This window comes from Poecilia mexicana, unplaced genomic scaffold, assembly GCF_051168715.1.
Source record: "Poecilia mexicana isolate PSO_F unplaced genomic scaffold, ASM5116871v1 scaffold_1, whole genome shotgun sequence".
NCBI classification, from domain to species: domain Eukaryota; kingdom Metazoa; phylum Chordata; class Actinopteri; order Cyprinodontiformes; family Poeciliidae; genus Poecilia; species Poecilia mexicana.
The window spans coordinates 19,608,640-19,619,794 of NW_028263370.1; positions in this window are offsets into that span (position 1 = coordinate 19,608,640).

Genomic DNA, 11,155 nt, shown 5'->3' on the forward strand with positions numbered 1-11,155 from the left:
GGAAAAAGACAGATGTAAAAGTCTGGAGGTATATTATTTTTATATATGTATGTCAAAGGCATATTATTATTCCATACATGTATATAGACATATATCTCAACAGCTGCTTCAGGGAATTTTTCATTTTGGACTGCTTTTTGACACAAAAATCTAAAGATTAGCCGCCATTTTGATGGGTGGTGTGCATGTCTGGCTGTGCAGACACAAAGACATTTTCAACTTCATGCACAGAGTACACTATGTAGGTAAAAAAAATAAATCCCACCTACGTATCATCTCTGACCTGGACACTGAAGTAAATGTGTCTCGCTATCATAGCCTCGTACTGATTCTGATCGCTTCAGTTCAAGAAACGTTCCCTGATTTCAAAACTTTGGCTGAAGTGGCGCTTGTAATTCCAGTCTCCAACGTGGCAGCAGAGAACAGATTCAGCGTCTGCGTCCATATTTATAGTCTCAGTCCCATCGTTTCAAAGTTACATGTATTCATCTACCTGAATTGTCTGATGTGTGACGGCACAATGTAGATTCTTTGTTCAACTTTTAGCATATTATTATGCAGAATGAAAATGAAATGCGATTGAATATGTCTTTATCGTCACTTTAAAAAAATGACAGGCTAAAATGGACAATGACTGGATTTATTTGACCAGATCTGTCAAAATGTCGGACAGCGAGAAAGTCTAGTGCAACCTTTGATACCTCAGTATCAAAGGTGTGAAGGAATTACATTTCTCCGACATGTTTCACTTCTATCCTTTACAGTTAAGCCCAAAATGTTGTATTGGCCCTGGCAGAATTACATTTAAATTAATCTTTTCATTTCTTTTTATGTTTCTTCTGACTATAAGTAATGTTCCCATTTTGGAGCAGCTCCGCCAGAATACCGACTTAGAGAGAGCTAAAACCGTCAAACCTCAAAGACTCGGATCTCAATGCTAAAAGCTGAATGAAAAAAACGGAACAAAATGCTAAATTCTTGTCAGCAGCTAAAGCAACTGTTTAATTTATCTACAGTAGTGAACGCTGAGACACTGAAATGGTCTAAAAAGCTAACTGGTGAGCTTTAACTATTTCCAACATCCCTGTATGCAAGTAAGCATAATGTTATTGCAATTTTATTGAGCTACAAAATAAATAGGTACAACAGGTAATCATTGTGGAAAATGTCTCTGACCCTTCCAACAGATGGAGGTTTACTGTCTGTGAGACACAAAGGCACCAAACAGCTTTGCTCTTGCTGGTAGATAAATTTTAAAGCTGAAACTGTTTTTCTCTGTGGTTTTTGCACTTGTTTTAAATGCATTACAATTTGCTTTTACATTGCTAATCTTTTTTACTGACAATATCCTGGGAAGCCTTTCTATCACATTTCCATTACATTTAAGTCTCTATGCACAATATTTTTCTTAAAGCTGCACTTACCATCCTCCTGCAGAACGAGTTCACCTGCAGGTGTAAATCAAGTAAACTGAACCCGAAGGCTTCTCCACTGAATACTCAAAAGGCTCTCCAACATTTTAGATATACTACTTATTGTTGGAATGTAAACAAAAAACATTACAGAAATAATACCATTGTTTTCTGTTTAGCCATTTGAAACAGACTTCTTGGTTGAATGAATAAAATCTAAATTTGACAGTGATCTAAGCAAGTTTTATCAATGAGCTAATAAATCTAAAATAAGTCAACATCATACATAAATATTCCAGTTTTTGTTTTTTTTTTAAACCTGGTAAAGTATAGATAAAGCAGGACCCTAGTAAATAATGATGTCGTTACAGCTCCTGTAAATGCTGTCAGGCGTTTTTTACGCATTTCCTCAAGTTTTCACTGATCTCATAAAATGCTGTAATATGAAGCTGTTTTTAAAAGTAATTCTTTTACTTTTAAAATGATTAAGAACAAAATTTTCACCTTCATGGAGGATGTTCTCTTACCTTTTGTGTCTGCAGCCTGTTGGTGACAAACAAACCCCAATCTAATTCAATAATATTGTTCCCTCTTCAAAGGTAAGTGACAAGATGGAAATTGAAATGACCTCAAAGTTTCAGATGATAAACAACATTGTCTCAAAGAGATCAACAACAAATATTTGCCCAAATGTCTGGGCTGTTGGCCTGAAACGCCACATAAGCCTTAACGCCATTACTTATTCAGCAAGTTTATTGGTGTGTTAATAATTGATCAGCCAATTAAGGGGGGAAGTTGGGGAGATATGAGTCTCTTTACCAGTGGGCTTTTGGTAAGTGCATAGTTTGGTGGAGCACGACAGAGAGGCGCCAATGAAAGTCACTTCTGACCAGCGCATAAAATTCCTTTTCATGTTAATTGACCTGTGAATGGGTTACACTGAAGAGGAGAAGATGCACAACAACTAACAGTTTTGTGCACTTTTAATGAGCTGGATGTTCACTTCACCAGCCACTTTTATCCAAATTGACACAAACATTCAGATATAACATGGCAAGACAGCGTCGGTAAGATGTTTTCTCTTCCATGGTTTTGCTTGCTTTTTACTTCTTGATTTTGCATTGCATGGTTTTGTGATGGGTTTGAGTGAATGTGCTCAGTGTTTTAACATGCAACTTTCAATTCAGGTTTTTGTTTGCATGAAAATGAGAAAGTGAAACCAAAGTGTAGGAGCTAATAACATGAAAACATCCATCTGCAAAGGTTCTGGATCCTCAGCTATTAAGAAACAACTACTTGCTGGAGGCGTGGAACTCTGTTGAAGTTTTACATTTTAAGCAATGGCTAATATTTGGCCATGAAGTATGTGACGTGCCAGTTTGACATTATGAAGCTTGCTGGAAATTGCCTGGAAGGGTGGCAAACACAAACTGAACGGCTTCATTCACTTCCTCTGCTGCCATTGTTAAAACTACAGGAAGATTACAATTCTAAAACAGTGCAGAAAATCAACATCATCGTTCACAACTCCTGTTCGGTGATTGGTCCGGCAGAAAATCTACCAGAGGAATCCAGTTGAATGGGAGAAAGCCCAGACTGTACAGCAAAGAGAGATTAAAATTGAGTGGAATCGAATAGGAAGGCAATGGTATCCAACTGAACTGAATTCAGTTTATTTGAATAATGCCAAGCACTCAGTCCTTTATGTAGAAACAGTGAATAGTTGATTGCATTGAGCTATTGACGTTGCAGCAATCCCTCCTACTGAGCATTCAAACACAAGCAGCGGAAAGTGAAACTCTCCCTTCCCAGGAAGAAACCTGTAGCAGAAACTGGCTCCATGTGAGCAGCTATCAAATCACATCCAACTTTGATGAGGAAAGCTGAGTCAGTTTGGGAAGATATTTAGACAGAAGTAATTTTTTTTTACCAAAAAGCTTATGTATTTGATTTATCCTTGAAAAATAATCCAATTAACTGTGTTTAGGTGTCAACATTTGAGAGAAAGAGAGCAGGAGACATAAAAACAGATTTTACATTTAGTCTGAAAAAAAACAAGATGCTAAAAATGTAATTTTTTTTCTGTAGAAAATTATTTTTTATTGTGAATCAAATTTATAAACAGACCAACCTATTTTAAAACATTTAAATGCTATAAACTTAAATTACAGCTTTATTCGGGGGGTATTTCCACATCCCACTGAAATGCTTAGATGACATCCATCCACTCAGTAAGACCTGTTTTCATTTAAATATTTAGCTTAAGAATATCCCACTTTTTAAATAATTACCAATTAAAATGTGAAAATCTGGGTCCACTGGCTTTTCAGTGTTTATTTGAGAAACAAAGTTTCCCATAAACACCAGACTTCCTCTTCAGCAACAGAAAGATTCACTGCCCCGTTTCATTTTGTCCCAGATTTGTTCTTGTGAGAAACAAAGAGTCTAGACAAATAAAATGCTTCCGTTTGATGAAAGAAGACGTGAATTTGTTTAATCAGGCATTACACTCCAACCCATAAACCGTACAATAAACGATCAATAGATCTTTTGTCTATGTGTAATTGCAAGATTCCCAGACTCGCACTTTATGTTGCCGTTGATTTACCGTGAATAAAAAGCCAACACTCAATTATGATAAAAACATCAAGTAATGTAAGTTAAAATGTGACTGATTTTGTGTCTTCAGCTTGTTTCCTAAACTTTCTTTCTGATCAGATATATAATATTTTAATGCACTTTTTCTCCTAATTGCATCTAAATAATTATTAATTCACATATCAGCCTTTACAACAGTAATAATAATTTTAGTAGTAGTAGTATTTTGTGAAAACTAAATAAAGGGTGTCTATTTTAGAGCATCATTTTCCTCACACACTCTGCAGGACTTTTTGTTTTAGACTAATGATTTTCTCCGGGAGCCAATGGATTCTTCCAGTGAGGCCTTTTAAGAAAGCTGGCTAATGTCGACTCTTCATCATGTTGTTGTAAAGCACATGTCAAGCCAGCCGGTAAAAGTGGCATTCATGATTCCATTTATCGTACACCAACATAAATATCAGCCACTTGGGCAACACTTTCTGCCATGCACAGGTTACTGTAGCAGCATATTTAGAATGAGAGGCTCCACAGAGACTCTGGTGAACTTTTTGCACCAAGCTTCATCTAGGTTTTAAAATAGCTCTTTTTTTTTTTTTTTTTAGAGTGTTTTGGTTTGTGCCGTTAATTATTCATGGGAAATCGTCGTCATCCTCCGGCTGAAGATTGTTTGTGTGATGTGGGAATAGTTTGTCAAAACAGTCAGACAGAGAATTTGACATCATTGTCTGCAGAATGCCTGTGAGGATGTCATACACCCTGGTACTATTTTAGACACGGATTTGATAACCACACCACCGGTGAGCTCAGCCCCACGCCAAAGCCAAGACCAGCCAGTCTGAGCGGAGCGGTACCAACGGGGTCGAGAGGGAGGGAGCGAGCTGGTGGACTTATTCCACATGGATTCTAAACAAAGACTATCACAGGCATTTCAGTAAAAGATCAGCACATTTAAAACGCATTTTCTCAGGTCTGATAATATGTTAAGAACACCTGAAAGGCTCAAGCGTGTTTACAATGTCCAAAAAATATTCTTCTCTTTAGAAATCATCGCTTGATGCATCATTTGAGTGCATTGAATCCACCAAAATAGAGCATATTTGTGAAGAAGAGGGAAAAGGGTTCATGGTTTTCAACATGCAATACTTTAAATATCTAAATATATGTTAGGTGACTTCTGAGACAAATGGTTAAACTGAAATCAGAGTAAAATGGGCAAAATAAAAATCCAGGCTACATTTGTATTATTTAGTATTTTCAATTAGAACATTTTTATTACTACTAAAAAGTAATGATTTTATTACAACTTTACCCCTTTGGTGCCGATCCACATAAAGGCTGTTAACAATTCAACAATTAGCCAGATGGACAGAAGAAAACTGTCAATGATTTCAACTGGTTCCAGGTTTAACGGCTATGAAGTCGACTGCAGATAGGAGGGATTTCTTTAATATGCTGATTTAATTCTGCTTACAGAAAACATGTTTTGCTCGTTAACCGGGGTTCAAAGGTCATAACTATTCAGAAAAGAATATTCAAAATACATGAACAGTGTCAGCACTTTATAGTAATACAAAAAAAAGTTTTAATTATTTGTATTTTAATTCATTAAAATGCTAAAGGAAAAAATAAAATTTGAAAATTAAAAATGTATTCAGTCATCCATCCATTCATCCAAAAATACATTTAAAAACTGAAATGTAATTTTAAGAAAGGACCAAATCAGACTTGTGTTACTTTATCTTTTACTTTAAACTTTACTTGTTGGTACTTTATTAAAAGATAAAAATGTGAAAATTTCAATGAAAACCCCCTGGAAAGTGTATGAATCAGTGCATAAAACAGCAGTGATAGAAATCAGCTGTTCCTTATGTTTTAATGTTTTTATGCCATTCACAGGTTAACGCAGGTAACCATCTGTCAAGTATGATATGATCCAATCACAGACTGATTTATCGCTGATTGATATCGGTGTGACGTCTCAATAAACCAACAAAAGGTTTGTGTGGTTACAATCACCTCGTCACAACAATAAGGTTTTGAGTGCATCTGCTGTGAATGAATAGTTTATTGCCAGAGTCGTCTTATCTGGATTGTTTCTAGGTTAGATGAGCAGCAGATCTGATTTTGCTGACGCAGGACGATGCAGAGCTTACACCATCCAGTTAAACCAATAAAACGCTGAACTGTAATTAAAACCCACTCATCATGTCTCGATTTGCAAAAGAATTGATTTATTGGTGCGACTCAAACTAATTACATGTAATAACGCAAAGTAAAATTAATGCACGTCCTAAATAAACGTATGAAGAATGACACCAGGATCGTGACACTTTAAATGAATACATCCACAAAAGCAGAACAGATTGATAAACCAAAATGTCTGATCAATCATTTAATAAGCAGTAAAATGGCAAAATGAGAAATGAGAACTTTTTACTGCTAATGACAACATATCAATCAGTACTTCTTGTATAGGTTAATATCCTCACTAACTGCACCGCAGTGGCTGATAAATGAAGACAGTCAGATGAGGATACAACAGCAGGAAGGCATGTTGCATCATCATGAGTTCTTCTTTTAAGGAATTTAAATTTTGACAATATGAAAATATTTATATTTTTCTTACTAATAAAACATACCTTTAAAAGAAGAACATTCTGATACAGTTGCTTGTTTCTTGCTATCTCACTCACCTTGTCATTAAACTAAAAAGAGAGAAAATTTATAAATTCAGAATTAAAAAATGAAAAAGTACAGCTAAGTCAAAACTCATACACAGGCCTGGCATATTTAGATTTAAAGTAATAACCACTTTGGAGATAATCATTAAAATACAGTCAGGCTGGACTGGTGCAACCCCCATGAGAATTATTCCTCTGATTTTTAAGAAAGCTTTATGTTATTTTTATGCATTTCTGACAAAACTGAATCTGCTTTGACATGTTTAATTATTTGTTTCATTTCAGAATAAAAAACATTAAATCAACCCATATTAACACCAATAATTGATTATTTTTTTCATGATTACATCTGTTCTTAGAATAATACACATTTATGCAGCTCACTTTGTTCAATAAACATATCTCCATAGCAAAGTTCTGTTCTCATATCACCTGCCAAAGGCATCTCCAGGAATTAATCACATTATGATACTACGATTAACTGCTAGTTGCAATTAGCCTCTAAATATAGCAAAGCCAACTGGCGGTAGATTAAACATTTTTCACATTTCTTGATGAAAACCAGGTAATGGGAGGAGGGTTTTCTGCTGATTACTCTGTGGATTACTCTGTCGTCATCTGTGAGTCACTGCGGTTTATTCTGGAGCTAAGTCTGTGATGAACTATACATTAGTGGAGGGAGTCAGTAAAACAGAAACTTCTCTCAGTGCAGGGATGCAAAACAATGGAGCATTTTGTAACATTTCAAACTCTCCCAGTTAAGATTTGTTAATTTTATTTGCTTTAAAATAGAGATGCACTGAGCTAAAGTTTTGTGGTCAAGTTTTAATTATTTTTCTTACTGAGCTGTTTTTTCTTTTTTCTTTTTCTTTTTACAAATATGTAATCAGAGCCAAATATTCTTGTTAAGAGCTATAAACACAAATAAAATAAGATTTTTTTTTCCTTTTTTTTTACTTTCTACATAAACTTAAAATGTACCATTAACACATTGTGGTGAAATACAACTATTTTCTCAAGAACAGCCCAACATTAAAAAGGCTCCGTCTCTCTGAACCACACCAGCTCTATAAATACAGGGAAATCCTGCAGGCTATGCAGCAGAAGCATCTGTACAAATAAAACCCAAGAAAGAAGAACAACACATTCCTTTTATAAGACAGAAACATAGCTCATTATTTAAAGTTTTATTTTACTTTTGCATATATCACACACAGCACATTTCTTTGCACCATGTCACAAGACATATCTTTGTTTGTAATAAATGCAGTTGTGTCCAATATAATATTTGAGAAATAAACCTTCAAATTACTGTAGTAATTAGATTGTCAAGTCATTATTTCAATTATTGCAAAACACTTTTCTGTTGTAAACTAGAATTAATTATTTACATGAGGGGCAGAGGCAGCATCACACCTTGTGTGTGGGAGAGAGGCCTGTTTCATTTTTAAATGTTAAAAGATTTACGTTTTGACTGAGTAGTCTTTTCACCAAATACGTCTTACTCAAGTCATTTTTTGAATTGATACTTCTTACTTAGGTGAACTCCTCTTGAGTACAATTTTTGATGCTCAACCCACCTGCTATTAATTTTTTACATTTCCTTTAGTACTTGGAAGTGTTTCTCAGTGTAATAAAGCATAGCCTAGTAGTGCAGAGAGTGATCATTTTGTAAGGAATGACTGCTAACAGAGAGAAGGTTTTACTCTAAGTTCTTTTAAATAGATTTCTAAATGCGGAGATGGAAACCTTTGCTCTGATAGCAACCGGTAGTTCGTTGCACCTCTGGATGAAAATGGATCGTCGCGTGTGAAACTCCCTGTTCATAGTCAGAAGTAAAAAAGATGGGTGCTAGATGTAGCATTGAATATCAAAGCTGTGAGCTGATGCTTGCAGATGATCAAAGCACTTCTCCTCTCCTGACAACTCACTCAAAGTGACTTGAAGTTTGCATTTTAAAATACAGCAAGGCATACCTGCAGTTTGTTCTTGGAGGATGGGGATTTTATGCATCATGATGCTGACACTGAATCTAACTGATAGTCTGGTCTAAAACTGTGCTGTATTGAAAGAATTTTTTAAGGGTTCTAGAGGTTAATGGGGCGTTTGGAGAACTAGATGCAACTGTTAAAAAATATTTTTGGACAATCTCTAGATTTTTCTGAAGAAGTAACAGCAAAAATCAAGTTCTCCATCATGGACAGCGGCTATCCTCTGTAAGCGTTGTGCATTAAAGCCAGAGACACACAGGATGCTGCACACAAACAGCACTCAGCAACATATTTACAATCTTTAAACTTTTTGCCATTTGATCGTCACAACACACAAACTTCAATGTGTATTGACAATGAGTAACCCTTCTAGGCCAAACGTGTCGCCGACAACGCAGAGAAATTTGCAGTACCAGAGATATCTAAAAAATTTCTCAAAGAGGAGACCTTGCACTTTCCAGCCAATATCAGGTTATTACGGTAATTTCGATTAATCTGAGAGCCACTGTTTTAATAGACGTTAAACTGTGAAAATAACTGCTACGGAGATTTAAAACTTAGAACTGAAAGGTTTAGGTGGAGAGTTTAAAAATTAGGTCTTAAACTAGAAAAAATGGAAAAATCTAAATTGTTCTTGATCAGAGGTTGCATCACAGCATGCCTGGCAGCAGAAAGCAGACAGCCAGACGTAAGAATGTGTTAATTAAGTAAATCATGACCCAGTGGTATTCACTATGCCCTTAAAACCTTGTGACAGAATACTGTTAAAGGGAAACACAAACGAGACTTATTTCTCTCACAAACCAGACAGTGATCAGTTCAAAGTGTGAGCCGAAGGGATCTGGGACCAGAGTGGATAGAAAAGACTTGATGGTGGCAAATTTCTCTTTAAAAAAGATAAAACGTCATTCACAGAGTCCGGGTGAAGCTTCGCTGACAGCAGAATTACACAGATTAATCAAACTGTCGAGAGTTTCTTAAAGAACCCAGGGATTGTGAGATTAAGCATTTCTAACTGCACAGTTTCTGTATGTTCTGTAGAGGGACATATACTTCATGTAGCAGAAACAAACTGAGATTTCAGGACATGAACTTCATCTCTGACGTCTCCATAAGTCAATATATTCACCGTTCACACATTGTCTTTAATTAAGCAGAGATGGTAAGAGTGTGAAGGTGTCTGTTTGATCATGTTGTCTAAATAATAATGGGAGTAAAGAATCAGTCTTGTGCTTTTTGAAAGCGGTTGTGATGGAAAATGCTTCACGAGATGCTTCCACGCAAAATTTCTGAAAAGTAATAAATAAAATAAAAATAGAAACTGTAAAACAAACGTGTGAATGAAACTCTTGAAACTTTCACCATATTTAGAAAAAGGAAAACCGAAAATTATTTTTGTTACACACAAAGGAGTAATAGGAGGCTAAATAAACAGTGTTGGTTGTTTGTAGATGACTTAAAACAAACCTAAAAGCCATCATTGGTTTTGACATGTGAACCATATAAATCATAAAACATATCTACTAACACATACCTTTGTATTTCTATTTCTTCTGCAATTTACGCTGGCATCTTCCAGTGTTACGAGTGCCGCTTTTCTACTTCGTCAGGGAGCGGTGGAGTGGCAGTTTGGACAAGGCAATTCTGGAACGCAAAATAAAAGCCCTTCTTAGCATAAAATATTTCCACAAATATCAGCAAAAATACTGCTGATGACAACTTTCTGAGCTCGCATGCATCAATAAACAGGGGCAGTGGTGCAAAGAAAAGTTGACCAAACTTCCTCCGTAATGATTTGAGAGATTGATAAAGTCACACAGCAAATAACTTGAAGTCATTGCTGCCAAAAAAGGTGATTTTTTCCAGTTATTAAATATATGTATGAAATGCATCTGCATTATTATTATCATACATCTATATTAACAGATGCAGGCAAAATTGTTGGCAGTGAAATGGTAGAAACAGAAGGCTCATTTTATGTCTGGGAAACCTTTTTTACTTTCTGATCCTTTTCCTGCCTGGTGGCCAGAAGAAATGAGCATCTGTGTGAAACAAAAAACAATCAAGAACAAAAAACAACAAATGCTCCAGTAACATTTATAGTTAAGGGTTTATTAGGAGTACTAATAATTGGACCAAATTGAGTTCAGTGATTCAAAATAAATACATTGAAATATTCGCTGCATTGTATGAGCAGGTGTTTAGGCATCCCTGATGGCAGTCATTGGAGATTCAAAGATTTATCAAAAATGAATGGAAAAGAAATCAAACACTTTGGATACATGCTTGATGAGAGAATAACATTTTGGCATGACACAGAGCTCAAAAAAGTACATTTTGTATAATATTCCCTTTTAACCTGTGTCTGCAGGTTTGGACTACCATCAATACAAAGATGTGTGTGTCCAAACACACACACACACACACACACACATCTGTCCAGACCCTGAGAGTTTCACTTCACTCTTCT